This window comes from Talpa occidentalis, unplaced genomic scaffold (assembly GCF_014898055.3).
Source record: "Talpa occidentalis isolate TD23 unplaced genomic scaffold, MPIMG_talOcc4v2.1 talOcc4.6, whole genome shotgun sequence".
Lineage (NCBI taxonomy): Eukaryota > Metazoa > Chordata > Mammalia > Eulipotyphla > Talpidae > Talpa > Talpa occidentalis.
Genome location: NW_023604972.1, coordinates 76,422,654 through 76,445,340, shown reverse-complemented (window position 1 = coordinate 76,445,340; position 22,687 = coordinate 76,422,654). Strand labels below are relative to the sequence as shown.

Here is a 22,687-nt window from a genome sequence, read left to right as displayed (position 1 = left end):
AAAGATCAAAAAAGTAAGATTGGGGCCTCCCTGGTGGTGCAGCGGGTTGAGTGATGCACTGTGAAGCTGTCCACAGCCTCTGCAGCGTAGGTTCAATTCCTGGCTTGCCAGGGAGAAACACACATAGCATGGCAGACCTCTCCTGCCTTGCTCACTTCTCCCCTCAGCAGTGTTTTTGGTCTGTCTGTCTGTTCTGCTCCCTGCTCTCTCTAGTGAATTTTCTCACCCTTCCAAACTTCTGACCTGTACCCCAGTTCTTGTATAAATAAATAAATCTTAAAAAAAAAAGAAAAAAGGAAAAGTAAGATTGTGTCACGAGTAAGGTAAATAGCCAAAATCCCTGTTTTGAACACTTACTAGAGAACAAATGTGGCTTGGTGTAGTGCCAGTGAGGCAAACAGGTGTAAAACAATAGGAAGCAGTGGGCCCTGAACTGAAAAACATAGATCAGGAGCTCCCTGGAGGAGGCAGGCATTATTTGGCCAGAAACTGCTGCTGGGGAATTTTTAAAAAGTAATTGGAAATTGGGAGTTCTATGTAAAAAAAAAAAAAAAAATCCGTGAATTTTACTATGTTTACATCTGATTAAAAAAATTAAACACCATATTGTGTAGGGTTAAAAAAAGACTTTTGCTGACCTGCCCTGACCTGTAGACTATAGTTTGAACTAGACACTAGAATCACTTTCCAGATTCATAGGCCTCGGCCTCATGCCTGACTTCCTGAATGAGAAACGTGGGAGAAGGACCGATTCGGTGCATTTTAGAATATTCCTTACAATAGCTCAACCATCACCTATAGTCAGAAATCATTGTTATAATAAAATCTGGAAAATGGAACAAGGTAGTCCAGGTGCTTCTAAGGTACTCTGCTTCAGACATCTTCAATCATCAATCCCTGCAGTTTAGGAAACAGTGACCAGGCACTGTGTTGGGTCTCATGAGATGTTAGCTTGTACGTTGCCTTAGCACAAATTGATTTCTCTAGAGGTGTGTAGTTTGGTTCTTATTCTCTTGTCTTAGCTAAGGAAGTTTTCACAGAGAATCTGAAAATAGGAAAAAATAAGATAGAAACTTAAGCCAGCCTTGATTAATACAGCAGCAGAGACATTAAATTACAATTCTCTGAACTTTTAAAGAAGGAAAACTTCCTTAAAAGTCACAGGAATGGACAATGTTTCTAGAATCTAATATGATACCTTATAGACAGTAGTTTGGCAATGAACAGACTGCAAGCCCCAGGATTTCTTTCCTTGCTCACTCCAACTTTTATCCCTCCCCTCCTCTTACCTTCTTCTGTCTATAATACTGAAGGCAGCCATCATGCTTCAGCACAAAAACACCTCTTCCACCAACTCTTCAGGAATCTGGAGTGAGTCTTCTTTTGGAGGAAGCTATGGCAGGCAGGCCGAGGGGTTTTGGGATAGCGAGTGATGTCAGATCCCACCGCCAGAGTCAAGATGTCTGGACCTAGAGAGATGAGTTTGGGATAGTTCAGTGGTTGAAAATATTAGAATCAACTGGAATGATTGTCATTTATGAGAATGAATGGACAAAAGGGGGTAATTTCCAGAAACAGAATAAATGAAATAGAATCATACAATTGGAATAAACCAGCTAGTTCCTTAGTAATCTGACTCTTCATGTGGATGAGGAAAATGGAAAATAGGGAGATAAAGTCACTTTCTCAAGGATACCTTGCTTACGAAATGTTGAACAAGAGGTGAGACCCAGGTTTCCCAACTTCTAAAACAGAGCTCTTTCCGCTCAACCAGGTTAACTTGTTGGGTCAGATCACGGGTAACTCCTGTCTGTTCATTCTCACTGTCTATAATAATGTCAAGCTAAACTTTTAAGATATTTTGATTCAGCCGTAAGAAAGAAGGTAGTTGATGTTTGGCATTTCTATCTCACTTTATTCAATATAATCACTCCTTGACCTGGATTAGCTAAAGAGAGGACCAAAAGACTGCTAATGTATATGTTACTAAAGTTTTCTCTGATCAAAATCAATTATAAAATCAACCCTTTGAGCTCAGAAGTAGAAATTCTAGGAAGGCTGAGTAACAAATAACTTTCCCCCCTTTCTGCCTATCCAACTTAACACTGAGACTTTGACCCTGAATTGTCAGGTGCCTGTCTTCTCTGTCTTGGTGTGCTTTCTTTTGCACCTGGACCTGAGTGTCACCCCCTTTCCTATAATTGCATAACTTGGAGGAAATGATATCTGTCCTGTAAATATGAGGTCACTGTTTACCAAAGATTCTTTGATGCTGTCAGTATGGACACGGACTTTCATTGTACATCTACCTCTTGATGCCTCCAAAAAATTCTCTGAATGTCACTGAGACGGACAGCAACCCTGACATGCTTTGGAGACTGCAAATGGGGTATGACTTCATTTACAATTCCTCTGAGAGGGAGGCCACATCCCTAAAGGGGGACATTTGGCCTTGCAGTGCTGACTTCATCATGCTGTCTGACATTGAGATTACCGATCTGTTTAGAGCTGTCTATGGAAATGGGGGTCAGTGAGGAGACTCTTCTTATATAAATGACAAGCTCCAACCCAGGGAATTCTTTCTGGCTGAACCTCATGGCCCTGAAAATAAAGATTTGTCCCAGGAAGGCTGACATAGTCTTAACTTGAACAGCACGCAAAGCACCTTGGTAATTAAATAACTCTATATGTCAAGATAATTCTTCATTGCCATGTAAATACATTTTAATTTATTGAACTGCCCTTAAGCTCCTGTCAAAAACACATCCAGCAAAATTAGTAGAAATGCTCCAGATTGACCGGCAACCCACAATGTCTTTGTCTTTGGACTTTAGTCCCCAAAGAACTGCACTCCTGGACTAATATGCATAGTTGACACATCTGCCAATTTATTTATGTACTGCTGCAGTGGGCTGCCCCTTGAGGTCATTTTCCTCTTGCTTACACAGACTGTATATGGGTTTCTCTGATACTGATCAGGCTAAGCTTGTGTTTCATCCCAGCCATATACAGCACACCAAAAAAAAAAAAAAAAAAATCTCTCTGGGGCAGGACACAGATGGTTCTGCTGCAGTATGTTGTCATCATACAAGAGGAAAGTTTTTCACATTCAGAGTTAGGACATGATACTGATGTATGGGGAGTTGCTGAGTTCCAAACAGCTGTTGGGTGAGAGCTTTTTATACAATTTAGCTGTTCTTGTTAGGGGCCATAAGGACCGGCTCTAACTTCTGATATTATCTCCAAATTAAATTATTTATATAGTCACTATAATGTGTGTGTGTGTTTGTGCGAGTGTGTGCATGTTAAAAGAACTAAATATTAAGTACAAGCAGTGAAAACCTCCTGGTTTTGGTATTACTTATCTATTAAATGAGTGGGAACCTAAAAGTAAGGAAATGTCCTAATTGAGTGCTTCTCAAAGGAAACGAAGTTGCAAATCCCTCTGGGTTTGTGAGACTGCATATCAGTCTCCAGGATGAGGCCAAAAATGCCGTATTTGCAACAAGCTCTCAGGTGATGTAGAACCACAGCTTGTCTTGCAAGAGCTCAGGGATCGCTCAGTTGTCATAAGGCTTTGCTCATGAGAACGTTGTTGGTCACCAACCTCCATGTTTCTTCCTTTCCTTGACTATTTCCTTGACTATTCTCCTCCATTTGCTTATATATTTATTCATTTATTAGATTTACTTGTTTATGCAGATAAGAACTGGGGTGCAAGTCAGAGGTGTGGGGGGTGAGAAGATTCATCACAGATAGAGAGGAGCAGAACAGGCAGATCTACTGAAATACACTGCTGAGGGGAGTAGTGGGCCAGACAGGAGAGGTCTGCTGTGCCATGTGAGTCAGCTCCCTGGCCAGGGATCGAACTAGTGCTGCAGAGGCTGGTGATAGCTTGATAGTGCTATGTCTTTAACCCTTGCTTATATTTTTAGATGCAATATTTTGCAAAAATGAAATTATTAGATTCACCTACCTTCCCCCCACCCCTATTTCTTGCTCTAATTATTTCCCACTCTGGAGAAAGGAAACAATCTTTGCTGTCCTCTGCTGCATATCCCCCAAAATCTTGGTAGATTTTGGCCTTTATGGAGGGGGTGGTAGTGGTGGTAAAGGATGTGAGAAGATGAATGCCTACTGCCTGAGATGAGAGATTCAAACGAACTACTAGTTTGATGAGACAAGAGAGTTTGAAAACCCATGTCTCTAGCAAATATAGTTCCCTGGTGATGTTGGACTCAAAAAAACTCTCCAGCAAATACTTTCCTTTGGCCTGGAGTTTTGGAAATATGGAGCTGTGGGTGAGGTTATTTGCAGCTAGAGGAGAGAGAAAAATGATTTCTTTTTCTAATTCACACTTCTCCCTTGGATCACTGTCTTCTTATTATGCCACCAATCTTAAACTGTGTCAGAGTCGCACCTCTGCTGTCAGACAAGCTCCACCACCCTCGCAGGCGTGGAAGAGAAAAGTGCAAGACTCAAGTTGTCCCTGAGGGCTGTGAGGGGGGCTCACAGGGCCTGCAGCGGCCAAACCCCAGTCTCCACAGACACTTCCGTGCTTGTTTTTAGCAAAACCTGCTCTTAGCAAAACAAAGGAGCGAGGGACACAGAGGACTTCCAGGTTGATTAAGCTTCCTTGTTCTCCTTTCTTTTCAGCATTTTTTCTTGGGTGATGAAATCTGCTATTTGCGTCTGCCGTAACTAACACTATAAATGCCCACCCATGTCAGGAGGTATGAGAGACCCAATTAAGTATTCACATTGGATTGTTGTCATCCACAGTTTGATACTGAATGCTTCTTTCAATCTCCTGGTTTGGTTTTCCAGTCAGCAAATTTAAGGTAATTTGTACAGGTGCATGTGAGTACCATGATTGAACAGAATTATAATTCAATTATTATTTGGTTTGTATTATATCAATATATAATACATCATAGCATTATGTATATTATATATATTAATATAATGTATATATATTATTCTGTATCCTACTGCAGGTCTGCTAGACTTACTATGTGATATTATTAATATGGTATTCTATTATTGTTTTTCAGTAGAATTGCTATTTCAGGGGCTTTCCTGGTGGCACAGGGGTTAAAGACACAGCACTATCAAGCTATTACCAGCCGCTGCAGCACAGCATAATTTCCACTCCTGGAAGGCCAGGAAGCTGACCCACATGGCACAGCAGACCTCTCCTGTCTCACTGGCTGCTCCCCTCAGCAGTGTATTTCAGTAGATCTGCCTATTCTGCTCCCCACTCTCTCTGATGAATCCTCTCAACCCCTGCACCTCTGGCTCACACCCCAGTTCTTGCATGCATAAATAAATCTTGAAAAAAAACCTGCAAATTTCTAAACAGAATTATTGAAAACTTGACCTCATGACATATAACAGGTTTCCTTTCAAATTTTACTTTAGGGAGGTTTGATAACACCGGCACTGGAAGCTAACAAAATAAATTTCCTATATTACTACTACAACTTTTGGCCACGTTTCTAAGATGCTGGGCTGTGTGCTGACCTCTGTCTTGCTGTGAAACAATCACCAGAAAAAGCTGATTAAAACTATAAAACTATAAATGTGAGGACCACTAACAGGAATTCTGTATTTAACAGAGTTCCTTGGGTAATTCTGACAGACATTTAGATTTAAAATTTAATATTTTGATATCTATGAATCTGAATCAACTAAGTGGCATCCAGTAATATAATTGGATATTACCAGAGTTTAAAATACATGGGAATGAAACTGTACTGATATACATATTAGTCAAAAAAATACATCATGCTTTAGGAAGTTTGTGCAAACATATACACAGAGGCTAGTGGAAAACTTCGATTTTCTTTGCTTTTTTTTTTTTAACAAACTCTAAATAGATATTTAACAAAAGGTTCTGTCAGTTGTTTCATGATTATTATTTTCTTCAAACATGTTGTTAATTTCCTCTCCCAATAGGAGGCTCCAAAACTTGTTTCAAATTCTATATATTCCAGAAAATACCATGATCAATTTATAGGCATAATAACAATATTAAACAATATCACACATTCAATTTTCCCCCTGACCCTCCTCCTCTTCAGCTTCACGGCCACATATATTCCTCTCATACACTCACTGCCTTTCAGTAGTTTCCTTTTGTTTTGTCTTCCTTTATCCATATTGCCTATAAATTTTAGAATGTTCATGGAGCTAAAATTGCATATGGGTGGGTCTCCATTCAGGAGGCATTTGTCCCTTGCTGTTGGAATCCATGCAGAGCCCCAAGCCCAGCACAATGCTCAGCCTGCAGTGAGCACATGATTGTCAGAGGAATGCAGGCCCCTTTTGTTTTGCTTTACTCTATTTCCTCCCTCCACGTCTGATTCTCCATACACTTTCTGCTTCCCACAACAAGCACTCACAGATGGGTCTGATACAGAACTGTGGGTACACTCTTTTGTGTATGTTTTTTTATTTTACACAAGAGGTATTATGCTAAGATCTCATTCTCTCTCTGTCTCTCTCTGCCTCTCTCTCTCCTCTCCCCTTCCTTCCCTTCTCTCCAAATCATGTTTTAAAAGAATCTATCCATGGTTCTGACTAAATACACCTTTCATATATTGATTTACAGTGAGGTGTAGAAGGACCAGAATGTTTAATTATTATTATTTTTATTTTTAGCAAAACCTGCACTTAGTGAAACAAAGGAGCGAGGGACACAGAGGACTTCCAGGTTGATTAAGCTATTATTGGTTTATTTTCCCATTTTTTTAGAATGCTCCTAACTTCTCTCTATCACATAGAACACTGCAATGAACATGGCTTTACATGTCCTCTCAGCAGTTTCTTTGGGTCAATATAAGCAAAAATGGCTAAGAAAAAGATTTGTAGGTACTTTACTAGATGTTGTCACATGCATATTGCCTTCTGAAAGGCCCAGAGCCAACCAAGAGTGCATGTGGATTTTTATTTTCTCATACCCTTCCTGAAGATGGTATAATTTCACTATCTATTATTTTTTTTAATATGGTGGCTCAAAAATCATCTTGCTAGCATGCTTTTCTTTGCTCACTAACTACAATTTCTTTAATTTACATTGTACTTTTATATTTAAAAGCTGAGGCTTTTAATACATCTGAAGTCTTTGCATATGGTACAACATATAAAGTGTAATGTAGGAAAGTGTGAGTCCATCCATCTCACAGTTTTCTATAAATATGAATCTGGAAAAAAAAGTACCCATTCCCCATTGTTTTGGGCTGCTGCCTTTATCATCTATCTCATTTTAAATGAATATTTTAGTATGTTTCTGAACTTTCTAATCCATTCCAATTCGCTTGTTTATTCTGTGACAGTACCATACTTCTAATTTATTATTATCTGATATAAATCTTAATATCTGGTATAAAAAGTTCTGTTGACATTGCTTGCCCCATTCATAAATGATGCAACTATTTGTGGGCAATTAATCTTCAACATATATTTAAAGATCTACTTAAACATTTTAATGATTTTTATTGAAATTTTCAATTAATGTTTAGATAAATAAGAAAAATAAGATAGCTACAATGTTTTTTTATCCACATAGTTACTACATGTCTCCAGTTATTTTGTTTACCTTTTATGTACTTGATTGAAATTGTAAATAATTTTGCATGAAGTTCTTGTGTGCTCTGTTAGATTAATGCTTTGCTGCCTTGTAGTTTTGTTGCTATTATTAATCATATACTGTTTTCCTTTTCTGGTTATTATTGGTAGAGGGAATACTACTGATTTTTATAGGAAAATCTTTGGTTGTTTTAGTCTAATTAGTGTTAAGTATTGCTATATTGATTCTGTTACAGTCATGTAATCTGACTTAATAATGGCTTTGTCTTTTTCCTTCCGGACTATATGCCATTACTTATCTTTCTTTTGTTATTGGATAAGTCAAGAATTACAATATTACGCTTAACAGAGGGCTCTAAATTGACATTAGTCTTCTCAATCTCAAAAGAAATGTCTAAAATCTGTATTTAAATGTTTTGTGTTTGTGTAAAAGTACAATACATTTATATACCTTTTATTTACATGGTTAGGGTCTTTGGTAGACAGTCTTCATTAAGTTATGAAAAGAAACTTCTATTCCTTGTATTTAGGAAATGTTTTAAAATTTATTTATATATGATATATATATATATATTACCTGATGGCTTATTTTATTGAGATATTAATATTGTTTTCTTTAGTTCATTAATGTGATGAATGTGTTAACATATTTTCTTATGATAGGAACACTTGTTTAGGAAGAAACTGTATTTGACTATGATGGATAATTAAAAAGAAACAGTTTGTATCAGATATCTACTCTTTTTTCAAGGATTTTTATATCTATACATTCATAATAAAATGAACATTATTTTATTTTTCATCCTATATCATCTGGTTTTGGAATCAAGTTTACAACACTCACATAAAATGAGAGAAGCATTCATCTTTCCTATTTTCTGGAAAAAGCTATAGAATAGGGGTTATTATTTATTCTCTTAAAGTCATATAAGATTCATCCATAGAAGTGACTAGTGTCCTAGACTTTTGAATGGGGATTGGAAATAGAGAGATATTTCTCAAGTGGTGAGGTGGGCTCTGTGTCCTCTAAAAATATCTTCAATTACTCTAGTGTGTACAATTTTTATATTTGTTCTTGCACTGATTTTGTTTTTTTTAAATGCTTTTGGAAATAATCATCCTATTTATTTAGTATTCAAATTTATTGTTAGATTTTTCAAAGTAATATTTTATTATTTAAAAATGTTTGCATTTCCTTTTCATTTATTTTTATTAACTATTTTGTCTATTTGCTGCTTTTTATTTTAAATTGTTTATCAGTTAAAAACTGTATTATAGTTAGTCTTGGAGATGTACAGAAAACTAAGTTTGAGAAAAGAATAATCAATTTCCTACTGCAACTGAGCTCAACTAGGCTCAAGGACCACCTGCTATTTCCCATTGGCTGTCTATAAAGATGCCACCATTTGTCTGGCTTTCAGTAGGGATGGGGTGCGAAATGGCCACTCAGAGCCATTTAGGATCGAGAAACAATAAAAAGCAATCCCTGAGACATGTCCTACACAAGGTGCTATTGATCAGTAGCAGAAGAAGACTGTTTCCACCATTCAGAAATACACAGGTACAAATGACATTATTTTCCCCAAAGTCTCTTACTGTTCTCACTTGAACACCTCTGATATATAATTCACCTTCACATTTACAATGTTGGGTTATAGCAGGACTGGCTGGGGAAAAATAAAAGAAGTCGTAAGGGTGGAAATATTTTAAATCAGATTTTAACTCAAAATACTGGAAAACATCACTTGTGAGAAAGAACCTAGGAAAAGATAAATCCAGAAGTAAAGGTAAAATTTCCTATTGTGCGGGATAGCACCTATTCAGGGTACAGGATTGTCCATCATTGCCATAGATTGTCTCAATTTCTCATTGGTATTGCACATAGTATAAATGTATGTGTAAGGCATAACTGACTGCTGCCAATGCTAATTGACAATGTCCTTGTATTCCCAGTACACCGTGTATATGACAAGTTTTACAAAACAACAAAATACTAAGCTAAATTCCACTTCAAAAAGGTCAAGAACTGTTTATCAGGACACATTTGTTAGTGATTTTCTTTTTCTGGCCTGCTCTTGTGAAGTTTCTCACTGTTGCTAACCCCCAAGCATAATGGTATCATGAGAAAGAGCAAGTGATATTTATTGTTCAGCAAGTTATACTTGTGGCACCTGAGGTTTATCCCCAATGTGTATTTTTTAATATCTCATTACATGATAATATACTTAAGGGGCACTGATGTATGCCTGCAGCTTCTGGGAAGCCAGGAATAGAACAGCTCACTGAATAATCCCAAGATGGAGCACAGCACCCAACATCCTTCATTTTTAGATCTGTGAGGAGAAAAGGATTTGTATATATGGCACCGAAGAGAGTAACTTGTTTTGCACAGAAGAAAGTGGTATTAACCTTTCCACAAAGTTTAATGTGAGTGAATATAATATTTAATCATGACAAGGAAAGTAAGGCAATATTTGGTAATAAACAGAGTACATTTTCTGTTTTCATCTTTTAGGCTGGTCAGTGACACAGAAGGAACATGAAGCAGAAAAGTGATTCAATTCCTATAAAAATCTTGTTGATGACAAGACAGCACCGGGAGCTTCAGAAAGGAAGTATGATCACACCCATTCTGCACGTTTGCACTCCCCTGTTGTATTGTTATTGTAATTCTCTGAAGCCGAGACGCTGGACTCTCTATCCAGCCCACCTACCTTTTCTTGCAAGGTTCACAGCTTCTGCATGCACCATGCTGGTGACCTCAGTGCCATTGACAGCCAGTTCCACATCTCCGGTCTGGAGTCCAGCCTCCTCTGCTGCGCTGTCTGTAAGCAGATAGACAACAAGGGTCTCATTGAGGAGGGGTGCCAGATTGAGTGCCCTGCTGTTTGTCCACTTTTAAAAAGGTTCTTTCTCTAAAGGGCCTTTCTTTCCAACTTTAGACAATGTCTATGTGATTAATAAGAAGGAAAATGCTGTCCTTGCTGCCTCCCTTTCATTTCCAGGACTCAGTTTCTTTGCACATTCAGTCGGGCATCTGCGTGGCCTCTTTGCAGTATAATAGCTGGGCTGCTCGGAAACTCAATCTATTCATTCAGCAGAAGGTTGAACTGCTAGTTCTCATTCCTTCATTGCTGTTAGGTCTCTTTGTAACCCTGAGAAAATCACTTAACCTCAATATCTTCATCTATAAAAAGGAGGGTGGGGGCAAAGCTTCTCTGCAGGATTGTTGAGAGAGCAAGTAATTGAAATACTTATGAAGTTGTGGCAAAAACAGATCTTGGAGTAGTCAGAGGAAAAAAAAAAGACATAAAGAGGTGCTTTTACTTTCATTGTAGTCTCCTTTCTAAGCCATCTCAGAAAGGAAACAAATATAGCTTCAGTCTTAAGATTTAGGTTTAGAAGGTAGGGAGGAGGAACTTTCTAGAGGCTATTTATATTATCCCCTGATTTTCTGGCATCTGTATTTGCTATCGCATATCTAATATTCTATAGGGGTAGAAAAGAACATAATAAACAATTTCAAGATTGATTTATTTTTAATTAGCATGTTTTATCAAGGTTCTCTCTGCATCAGTTTAAATCTATTTTGTTTCTTTTTCACTTCAGATTAAAACATTTCTTTTTTCTTAGATGAGTTTTGGGTATGTGTGTACTCTTCATGGACATGCAGAGTATCCGCAATAATATTAGGTTTTTATTATCTGGAATGTCATAAACTTATTCAAAGAATTCTAATCATAAAGCATGACTTAATTAGTAGGTTCACATGACACTGTCTGTAATACCAATGAAGTCTTCTCTGCTTAGATAAGCAATGATAATCAATGTAGGAAGTTAGCTATAATATTTGTTATTTCCATTAATTTCCACAATATCCTTATAATTAATAATGAGTCTTATATTTTTGATCATTTGAATGATTCCTCCATAGTCCTAAAGGACTTCAAGCACGCATGTTCTGAATGAAATTCCACAATGACAATGTAAGTCCACAGACAGTTTCTTATCAATTTTTGTATTCTTATGGTGCCAAGTATCATGTCTTATATGTAGTAGTGTCTAGTAAAACCATATTGAATGGATGAATGATTTGGAAATAATATCTTAAAAAGTTTAAAAATCTATTGGAGAAGAGATATATACAATAAAAAGAAAAGTACCTTTTCACTGCAGTGACAAGTATAAAATAAATAGCAAAGACAATAGGTATTGTGCAACTTCAAAAAACAGAATTATCTTTCCCATTTGGAGTGTTTAAGATTAGTTTCCAGGTGAAGTAGAATTTGGTCTGATCTCAGTGAATAAATAGGTTCTCCAGTGGGAAGTAATGAAGAAGGTAAGGGGCAAAGACCGTTACTGGGTGTTCATGAACGCAATTCCTTTTCTGGACTTCTATCTAGGCAGATTTTCTCAGATACCCTTGCAGATGGATGAGCAATATGACTGAGTTCTAGCCATTTGAATATGGGTAGAGAGATGTGTGTCATTTCCAGGCATGAACATCTCATGGTCCACCCTTTATTTTATTTTATTTTTTTTACGATTATTTATTTATACAAGCACTGGGTACAGTCAGAAATGTGGGTGGGTGAGAGAATTCACCAGAGCCAGAGCAGGGAACAGAACAGGCAGACTGATGAAATACACTGCTGAGGGGAGCAGCAGGCATGGCAGGAGAGGTCTGTCACTCCATGTGGGACCCTCTCCAGGTCCACCCTTCATACTCTTTCCCATCTTCCTGCCAGATGAAGATGACTTCAAGGACCTAGGGGATAATAAACTCAAGAAAAAAAATAAGCTTGGAATTTGAAATATTATGTGGGATAAGTTACTGTCTAACCAAAATATTCACGCCAAACTATTGTCATGAGTGGCTAAATGAGCATTTATTGTCTTAGACCATTTTTAATCTATTTTTTTGTTACTAAAACTAACATAATCTCAAACAATCATCAAACCAAGAAAGGAAAGTGTTCTGTGCAAAATCTCACAAGCATATTGTTTTAAAACATGCTGAAAAAATTTAATGACTCAAATCAACTGGAGCAGAGGTTGCAGGTAGGTAGAGTAAGTGTAGAGGATACGGTTGGAAAGTTAAATCAGGGAATGGTTCTTGAAGAGGAGGAATTTGCATTCTATACTTCCACATTTGAGAGCACTTAAATGTTTGTGAGCAGAAAATAAACATGTAATGGTTTCTAGAAGATTAATTTACAGTAGGGAGAGATTAAGCAGATCAGCAAGGAAATCATTATTAGAATTACTATTATCATATCATCTGCAAATAGTGATAGTTTTACTTCTTTCCCTATCTGGATTCCTTGTATGTCTTTCTCTTGTCTTATTGACCTGGCTAGGGCCTCCAGTGTTATATTGAAGAGCAATGGTGAGGGTGAACATACTTGTCTTTTTCCTGATCTTAAAGGAAAGGCCTTCAGCTTTTTGCCATTGAGAATAATGTTGGCGGTGGGTTTATAGTATATGGCTTTTATCATGTTAAGGTATGATATCCTGAGAATTTCAAGGACCTTCAACATAAACAGATGTTGGACTTTATCGAATGCTTTCTCAGCATCTATTGATATGATCTTATGGTTTTTATTTTTCTTTTTGTTGATGTGTTTGATTACACTGATTGATTTTCGTATGTTGAACCATCCTTGTGCCCCTTGGATGAATCCCATTTGATCGTGGTGTATTATCCCTTTGAGCATTGCTGGATTCTGTTAGCAAGGATTTTGTTGAGGATTTTTGCATCAGTGTTCATTCAGAAGATTGGCCTGTAATTATCTTTTTTTGTGCTTTGTTTAGTTTTGGTATTAGTGTAATGTGGCTTCGTTGAACGTATTTGGTAGTATTCCTTCTTTTTTTAATTTTTTGGAAGAGTTTGTGTAGGATAGGCACTAATTCACTGCTGAACGTTTGGTAGAAATCATTTGTGAAGCTGTCTGGGCCCGGGCTTTTGTTTTTGGGGAGTGCTCTGATTACTGCCTCAATTAAGCTGTTTATAATTGGTCTGTTTAGGTGTTCTATTTCTTCTTTGTCCAGCTTTGGATGATTATATAGTTCTAGGAATTGTCCATCTTTTCTAGGTCCATCTCTTCTAGGTTGTTGAATTTGTTTGCATGTAAGTTTTCATAGTAATCTCTGATTATTCTTTTGATTTCTACTGAGTCTTGTAATTTCTCCTCTTTCATTTATAATCCTATTTATATGTGTTTTCTCCCATTTTTTTCTTTGTGAGCCTGGCTAGATGTTTGTCTATTTTGTTTATTTTTTCAAAAAACCAACTTTTGGTTTCATTGATCTTTTGGATTTTTTTTTTTTAATTTCTATTCTGGTTATTTCTGCTTTGATTTTTATTATTTCCTTTCTTCTACTGGCTTTAGGGTTTTCTTGTTGTTCTTTTTCTAGCTCTTTGAGATGTGAGATTAGGTTGTTTCTTTGAGTTTTCTTGTTTCTTGATGTAATCCTGTATTGCTTGATGTAAGCCTGTATTCCTCTTATTACTGCTTTTGCTGCATCCCATACATTCTGGAAAGTGGTGTCCTCGTTGTGATTCAACTCAGTGTTTTTTTAATTTCTTCTTTGATCTCCTCTTTAGTCCAGTGCTCTTCCAGCAGTGTGGATTTCAATCTCCATGAAGTGGGAGGGTTTCTTGTTTTCTTTTCATGATTTATTTCTAGTTTGATGCCTTTATGATTGGAGAAGAAAGTTGGAATGATTTTAATCTTCATGTATCTGTTGATGTTAGTCTTGTGGCCCAGTATGTGATCGATTCTGGAGAATGGTCCATGTGTACTCAGATTTTTTGGGGGGGTGCAGTGTCTGTTAAGTCCATGAGTTCTATGTCTTTATTTAGGGCTCTAATGCCTTTATTTATTTTTTGTCTTATTGATCTGTCCGTTGGTGAGAGTGGAGTGTTGAAGTCTCCCACTATATATATGTATTTTCTTTTTTTTAAAGATTTATTTATTTATGCATACAAGAGCTGGGGGGTACAGGCCAGAGGTGCAGGAGGGTGAGAGGATTCACCAAAGACAGAGTGGGGAATAGAACAGGCAGATCAACCAAGGTACACTGCTGAGGAGAGCAGCGGGTGAGTCAGGAGAGGTCTGCTGTGCCATGTGGATTGCTCCCTGGACCGCCAGGGATTGAACTCATGCTGCAGAGGCTGCTGATTGCTTCATAGTGCTGTGCTTAACCCCTTGCACTACCAGGGAGGCCCCTATGTATGTATTTTCTTTAATGTCTGTTTTTGGTGCTCCTTTAGTTGGTGAGTATATGTTGATGAGTGTTATATCTTCCTGATGTATTGTCCCCTTGATCATAATGTAATGTCCATCTATGTCTCTTTTTACTTTTTTAAATTTGAAGTCTATTTCATCTGGTATAAGTATAGCTGTTCTTGCCTTCTTTTTTGGTTCATTTGCTTGTAGGATTGTTTTCCAACATTTTACTTTCAGTCTGTGTTTATCTTTTGTGGTTAAATGTGTTTCCTGGACACAGCAGAAGGATGGATTTTGTTTTTTAATCCAGTGTGCTACTCTGTGTCTTTTTATTGATGAGTTTAATCCATTTACATTTAGAGTTAATATTGATATGTTGGCATCTATATTTGCCATTTTGTTTGTCTTTTTTTGTGATTTTATTCTTCAATTTATTCTGTTTTTCTTGATCATTCCTCTGTTGGTTTTGGCTTTAGGACCTCTTATAGAATTTTTTGGAGTGGGGGTTTAGTTGTAATGAATTTCTGGAGTTTCTGTTTGTCTGAGATGGTCCATTTTTTTTTTTTTTCATAGAGGAAGGAGAGCTTTGCAGGGTGAAGTATTTTTGGTTGGCATTTTCTGTCTTGAAGTTTGTTGAATATGTTACTCCATTCTCTTTTTGCCCGTAGTGTTTCTTCGGAGAATGTCTGAGGTTAACCTGATTGATTTTCCCTTATAAGTTATCTGTTTCTTCCTCCTTGCCAGTTTCATTATTTTTTCTTTGTCTTGGACTCTTGCAAGCTTTACTATTATGTAGCTTGCTGTAGTTTTCTTTTCATTATGGTGCTTGGGTGTTCTTCTCACTTCTTGTATGTCTATATTTGTCTCCTTTTTCATGCTTGGGAAGTTTTCTTCAATTATTTCCTTGAATAATTTCTCATATCCTTTGTCTCCTCACCTTCTGGAATGCCTATAACCCTTATATTTCCTCTCTTCATGGAGTCTGATAATTGTCTAAGGGTATTCTCATTTTTCTTCCTTTGTACTTCTCTACCTTTTTTCCTTTGGTTCTTTTTATTTCTGTATCTTCAAGAGTGCTGATCTGTTGTTCCATTTCCTCAGTTCTGTTTTCAATGCTTTTCCAAAAGCTCTTTGTCTCCTCCAGTAATCTTTTAGTCTCCTCCTTTTCTTTTATTTCCTTTCTTAAGGTCTTATTTTTGTTCTTTAGTTCATTGATTATTTGTCTCATCTCATCATACTTTTTAATCATGATGATTATTAATTCTCTATCTGACAGGCAGAGAAGTTCTTCCATGTCATTGTTGTTGAGTTCTGGTGACTGATTTTCTTTATTTTTTTAAAAGATTTATTTATTTATTTTATACAAGAACCGGGGTACAAGCCAGATGCGTGGGAGGGTGAGAGGATTCACCAGAGACAGAGCAGGGGACAGAACAGGCAGACTGATGAAATACACTGCTGAGGGGGAGCAGCAGGTGTGACAGGAGAGGTCTGCCACTCCATATGGGACCCTCGCCAGCTGACTGGGTTTGAATCTGTACTGGAAAGGCTGCGGCCAGCTTCACAGCGCGGTGCTCAACCGCCTGTGCCACCAGGGGAGGCTCTGGTGACTGATTTTCTTTTTGTGGTATGTCTTTCTCCTGTGGGCTTGCTTGGTTATTTGTATTTTTCCTTCTCTCTGCTGTTTGCTTTCTAATTTGTTCTATGCGTTCGGACATTATGCCACTAGTGGTGGCGGGCATCTCTTTGGATTGCTCCTTCAGGGGTGTTGGAAACTGTTTACCAAACTGAGACCAGCACTGGTAGACTAAAACTCCACCAGGGTGTTGATGCTGTGCCTGTGCTACTGGGCACTGTCTCTTACAGTTCCCTCCCTCTGTATTTACTCAGTTCCAGCAAGGAATCAGTTAGTTGGTGATTTTGCTCTGGTCACTAGGTGGCACTGGAGACCTGTACTTGCTGACCTGTGCTTTTTCCCAGTAGTTTCTCTGAGAAACCTAGGGGAGGTGAGGGGAGCACCTCGACACAGGGACTATTGTTGATGCTGGGTGCTGTGTCTGCCCTGTGTTCACCCTGTGCTATACCCATGGCTGTGTGGATCCCATGCCTTGAATTCTGCACTTTACTTCTCAATCTCAGGGTCTCAGATCCAAAACGACAGCTGTCACCCTGTGCAGTGCCCACTGTTATGGCGCGTCCCACACCCGGAATCCTGTACCTAGCTCTCAGTTCCAGAAGTGGTCTTGCCCCAGCCTTGTATTCTTATCCCTGTTTGCGTGTCCCAACCCCTCTCAGAGCCTGAGAGTGGTTTTGGGATCCCTAGCTTCCAACTATTAGGAAGTTGGTGATTTTGTTCTGATCACTAGGTGGCACCAGAGATCTCTTCTAATATCCTTTCAGAGCTGTGCTTTTTCCTGGTGGGTCTAGGGAACTGAGTTGTGGGGGGGGGGGTGGCGTGGAATGGCTCAGTGGCATGGGATGCTGTGCCTGCCCCTGTGCCCCACCATTGTGGGGATTCCACGGCCCAAATTTCATGCCCTGGGTCTCAGTTCCGAAGCCCTCAGATCCAGGATGCGGGCAGTAGCCCAGTTCAGTGTCTGCAGAAATGGTGCCTTTTGCACCCCACTCCCATGACCGGTGCCTAGTTTTGGATTACTCTGTGAGGGCCATTCACCTCAGTGACAGCTCCTATGTGTCTCCCCGCGAACCTAGGTTGTGGGCACAGGGACCTGGGCACCACGATTGCGTATACTTTCGAGCACTTGCGCTTTTCCACACAAGCTTACTGGCTGGCTTTGGGCTATTTGCAGGTCTCTCTGTGGAGTCCTTATCTTCCTCAGATGGTGCCTGGAGCTGTTCATTCACCTCTGTGGTGATTCCTGCATGGTTCTCCACAGTTCCTGATCCACGTGGTGTGGTGCCTGTAATAGTTCCTTTTCCCTCACAGTTCAGCTTGATCTGTAGTTTGTTGTTGTTGTTGTTGTTTTTCTTTCTGTTGGTAGGAGTGTACCAGTTTGGTGGGTGTGGGAGGGTAGCAGGGTTCTGAGTTTTCCTCTCTTTTTGTCCTCTTCAGGCAGTTTGCCAGAGACACCCATTATTTTCTGTGTCCTGGTTTTCTCAGGGACCTGCCACTTTTCCTCCCTATTAACATTTTTTTTTTAAATGGGAGGACTTACTCGCAGGATGCATTAATATACTTAACTCTCTTTCCATCCTTAAAAGACTATGAACACCTCATGGGCAAATAAAATTTGTTATCTATCTATCTACTTATTTATTTCTCATGCCTAGTATAGTCTCTGGCACATAATAGGGGATTTTTAAAAAGTTGGATGAATATATGTGTTTGCTTTTGCTACACAAAGTTAACTGTGGAAATGTAATTTGAAAATATTTATTAGATTGATAGAAACATACATTCATAACCTAAGAAATGGGTGGATCTGCAAAACAGATTCAGAATTCATAAGCTAACAGAAAAGTGTAAGGAAAGAAATACAGAGCACTGAGAACAAAATCTTGAAAAATGTTTACTTTAAAAGAAATAGAGGAGGGCCTCCCCGGTGGCGCAGCGGTTGAGCGCTGGGTTGCGAAGCTGCCCGCGGCCTCTGCGGCGCCGGTTCGATCCCCGGCTGCTCCCCGTCCGCCGGCGAGGGTCCCACATGGTGCGCAGACCTCTCCTGCCGCCCGCTGCTCCCCTTAGCAGTGTACCTCGGTCCTTCTGCCTGCTCTGCTCCCCGCTCTGGCTCTGGTGAATTCTCTCACCCTCCCGCGCTTCTGACTGTACCCAGTGCATGTATAAACAAAACAAACAAACAAACCAGCAAAACAAATAAATAAAGCATGCCTCTATAAAAAAAAAAAAAAAAAAAAGATAAAAGAAATAGAGGAAAAGAGGAGGTAAAAAAGAACATAGAAGAATAATAGATAAATTCCACAGAGTAGAGAAACAAGAGTATAAAATGAGTGAAAATAAGGAGTTTGGAAAGATGGTAACAGAGTGAAGATATTGAGATTAACTTCTATATACTTACTGCTAAATTGCAGCAAAACATTCACTCTGAAAGACAAACATATGACTATAGTACACAATAGGAACAACAATCAGTATCAAAAGGGTGAGATAAACTCCAATTGAACTGGGTGTACAGTGATAACAGGGTAGTACAAACCACTTGATGGAGGGGTGGCTATTGTATGGAGCCCTCTGAAAATTGTTGAACCAGGGACATGTACCCAAATCAGGTACTCTGGATATTTGGCATTTTGGGCATACACAAAATTGGCATTCAGGACATAAGGTGAACTGTTGGAGAACTATAGGAATAGGGGTGCAGAATGATGATTAGTGGCTTGAAATGAAGCTCTCAATATCGGACAGTTGAGTTAGAACCAGAAGGTTTCTCATAGAAGAGGCTACTACTTGCAACCCAAGGCTGGGACATTTAAAACATCTACTGCCATCCCAGCCTCCAACCCAGGGCCATATCCAAGACAATGAAACACTTTCACTAACCATGGTTTAAGCCCTTACTAACAATAGGAGAAAATCCCTCAACATAAAGTTTTGTACTGGAAAAGAAAAGAGAATAACTCTTGTCTTGTGACCCTTTTTATTTTTTTAAATGTATTTATTTATATTTTTTTTGCATCATTGCTCATTTTTGTACATTTGTTTTTGCTTCTCAGGTGTAGTCCCTGTAAAATTCCCACAACCAATTCATCCCTGCACCATCACTATAGTCCCTTGTGCTCTTCCCTCCCCTGTTTTGATTCTTCTCTCTTCCTCTCCCCTGTCTCTGATTTATAGTTGCTTGATAATTTCATTTATTTATTTTTTCTGATCCCTTATTTGATTTCCTTATATTCCTTCTATTAATGAAGCTATATGATATTTTTCTTTTTCCTTTTGGCTTATTTCACTGAGTATTACCCCTTCCAAATCTATCCATGTTGCTGTGACTGGCATGAGTTTATCCTTTTTGATTGTGACCCTTTTTAACTATAATCCATGCCTGACACTACATCTATAGTCTATGGTGGAAACTGGCATGAGACTGTAGAGAAAATTAAACTTAGGAGCTGTCTGACCCATCCAATTTTGGTGCCCACAATACAATGGTTTGAATCCTGGTGCTCACTGTGGGTGACTCATTAGTCCCTTATTAGTAACAGGTAGGTTTCCTCTACCATTACTCCTTGCTGGTACCAGTTTTTTGACCACTTCAACATGTGTAAAGGCAACATCTGAAAGTCTATCCTTATTACAGTCCACACAAATAAAACTGAAGAGTCAGAAGATCATGCCTCAAATGCAGGAATAAAAACGAAACAAACAACCTAAGATTCATCCAGCAGAACTGCACATTATGTCTAACATAATGTGTCAAGATAACATAATGTGTCAAGATAATTATGTCAAGATAACAATTATAACAATTGTAATTACAACAGGAACAGAATAAAGACCAAGAAGATATGAGATGGTTATAACCAGAATTAATGGATCTAATAATGAACTAAAAAAATATAACATAGGTCCTCTATTGCAGATAAATACAAACAATGGAAAGAATTAGTGAGCTCAAAAACACAATATCAGAGATTGCAGTAATAGAAAAACAAAGAAAAAAGGAAGAGTAGTAGTAGAAGAGTCCTTTGGGATAACCTATGAAGAGTCCTTTGGGATAACCTATGAGAAATAACATCTTTATCATAGAGGCTCCAGAAGGAGAAGAGAAAGAAAAAAAAACACAGAAAACTTACTTAAAGAAATGATTGCTGAGAACCATTCAATATGGGAAATAAACCACATGTTGTGGTCCAAGAGGCCCAAAGACTTCCAACCAAAACACCAGACAGACACACACCAAAACACACCATAATAAAACTGTTGAAAGTCAGTGTAAAAAACAGAGTACTATAAATATCAAGAGTAAAACGGGTAACCTATAAGGGAACACCAACAATATTATCAGCAGACATTTCAGCATAAACATCGCAAGCAAGAAGGGAACAGTAGGAGATATACATATATGTATATATATATATATATATATATATACATAAAAGGTTTATTTATTTATTTATACAAGCACTGGGTACAGTCAGAAGCGCAGGAGGGTGAGAGAATTCACCAGAGCCAGAGCAGGGAGCAGAACAGGCAGATTGACCAAGTACACTGCTGAGGGGAGCAGCGGGCACGGCAGAAGAGATCTGTCGCACATGTGTGACCTTTGCCGGGGGCCAGGGATCAAACCAGTGCTGCAGAGGCTGTGGGCAGCTTTGCAGCCCAGCACTCAACCCCTGAGCCACCCGAGAGGCCCAACATTAGGATATATTTAAAATACTTAAAGAAACAAGATTTCCAACCTAGCATCAAATAGAATGAAGTGTTAGGAGTTTTATTGAGTAGTTTAAAAAAAAAAAAGTTTGTCAACACCAAGACACACATGAAAGAATTGTTTAAAAGGGGGTAAGGCAACAGAAGAACAAAGAAAGAAGCAAGCTAAATTATACAACATGGAGGAGGAGCATAACAAAGTGACCCATCAGAACCAGAGGGAGTTTAACACCAGACCCATTCAACAGATCGCACAAATAGTCCATCATGTACTAACTTCAGCTGAACCTTCAAACAAAAATCAGTAGGAGTAGCGCATAAAAACAATGCAGATGAAACCAAAACAAAACATAAAATGAAAAGTTAAAAAACAGACGGACACAAAAAGCTAAAAAAATTAAAAATACTAATAGAAAGTAGTATTTATATTTCAATAATCACCTTAAATATAAGTGATCAGATTCATCAGTCAAAAGGTTTTGAGTAGTTGAGTTGATTTCAAAAGATAGTCTAACCTTCTGCTATTTACAAAAAAACCCATCCTACTAAGACAAGAACAAATTTAAAGGCTAGAAAATAATTCTACAAGCAAATGGCAATCAAAAATACTCAAGAACAGCTATACTTATATCAGATAAAATAGACTCACTTTGGCAGCACATATGCTAAAATTGGAACAATGCAGTGAAGATTAGCATTGTCCTTGTAAAGGATGACAGAAAAATTTGTGAAGAGTTTCATACTAAAAAAAATTATTTAAAAGGATAATGAGAGAGTTAGACATTACGATATCACTATGGACCTGATACAATGAGAAGTAACACTCACATATGTACTACTTCTGAATTACAAGATATACAAGCAAGTACTAACAGAAATTAAGAGACATATTGACAACAACACAAGCATACAAAATGATTTTTAATACTCTACTTACAACTATAGACAGATGAATGAGGTAGAGAATAAATAAGGAAACAAAAGCTTGAGATGAGGAGCTAAGCCAAATAGGTTTAGCAAATTATCTACAGAACATTCCACTCCAACTCCACTATGCACACATGGAGCATTTTCAAGAATAGACCATATGTTGGACAAAAGTCAATTGTGCTAAATCTATAAGTAGTAAAATTATACCAGGTATCCTCTCTGACCATGATGTCTGTGGTCATCTATAAAAAATAAAACAAAACAAAAAGGAAAAACTGAATACATGGATGTTAAATAAGATGCTGTTAAATGGTTACTGGATATAAGAAGAAAGTAAAATAAGATTCAAAAAATTTCTAGAGACAATGAAAATGAGGGTTAAGTCTGGAGTTGGGAAAATAAATAAGAATTTTAAGAACTATGGTGGAAGTGGAAGACAAATGTTTGAGCTTTTTGTGCTGATAACTACATACTAAATGATTGAATTGATTAATTAATAAACTACTGTAATCAAAGACCTAATAACAGCTCTTCTCTCCCAAGTAAACTTTGTCTTCAGACAATTTTTGACATAAAGGACCCATAAATATGT

At 38.0% G+C, this 22,687-nt stretch overlaps 1 non-coding gene across 1 annotated transcript; it reads left to right on the top strand.

Moving 5' to 3' along the window:
* The first annotated feature begins 21,810 nt into the window (after positions 1–21,810).
* LOC119261496 (U6 spliceosomal RNA) lies at positions 21,811–21,912 on the top strand. The gene has a single exon (XR_005129036.1). It is a non-coding gene; the product is annotated as a U6 spliceosomal RNA (small nuclear RNA).
* The last annotated feature ends 775 nt before the right edge of the window (positions 21,913–22,687 follow it).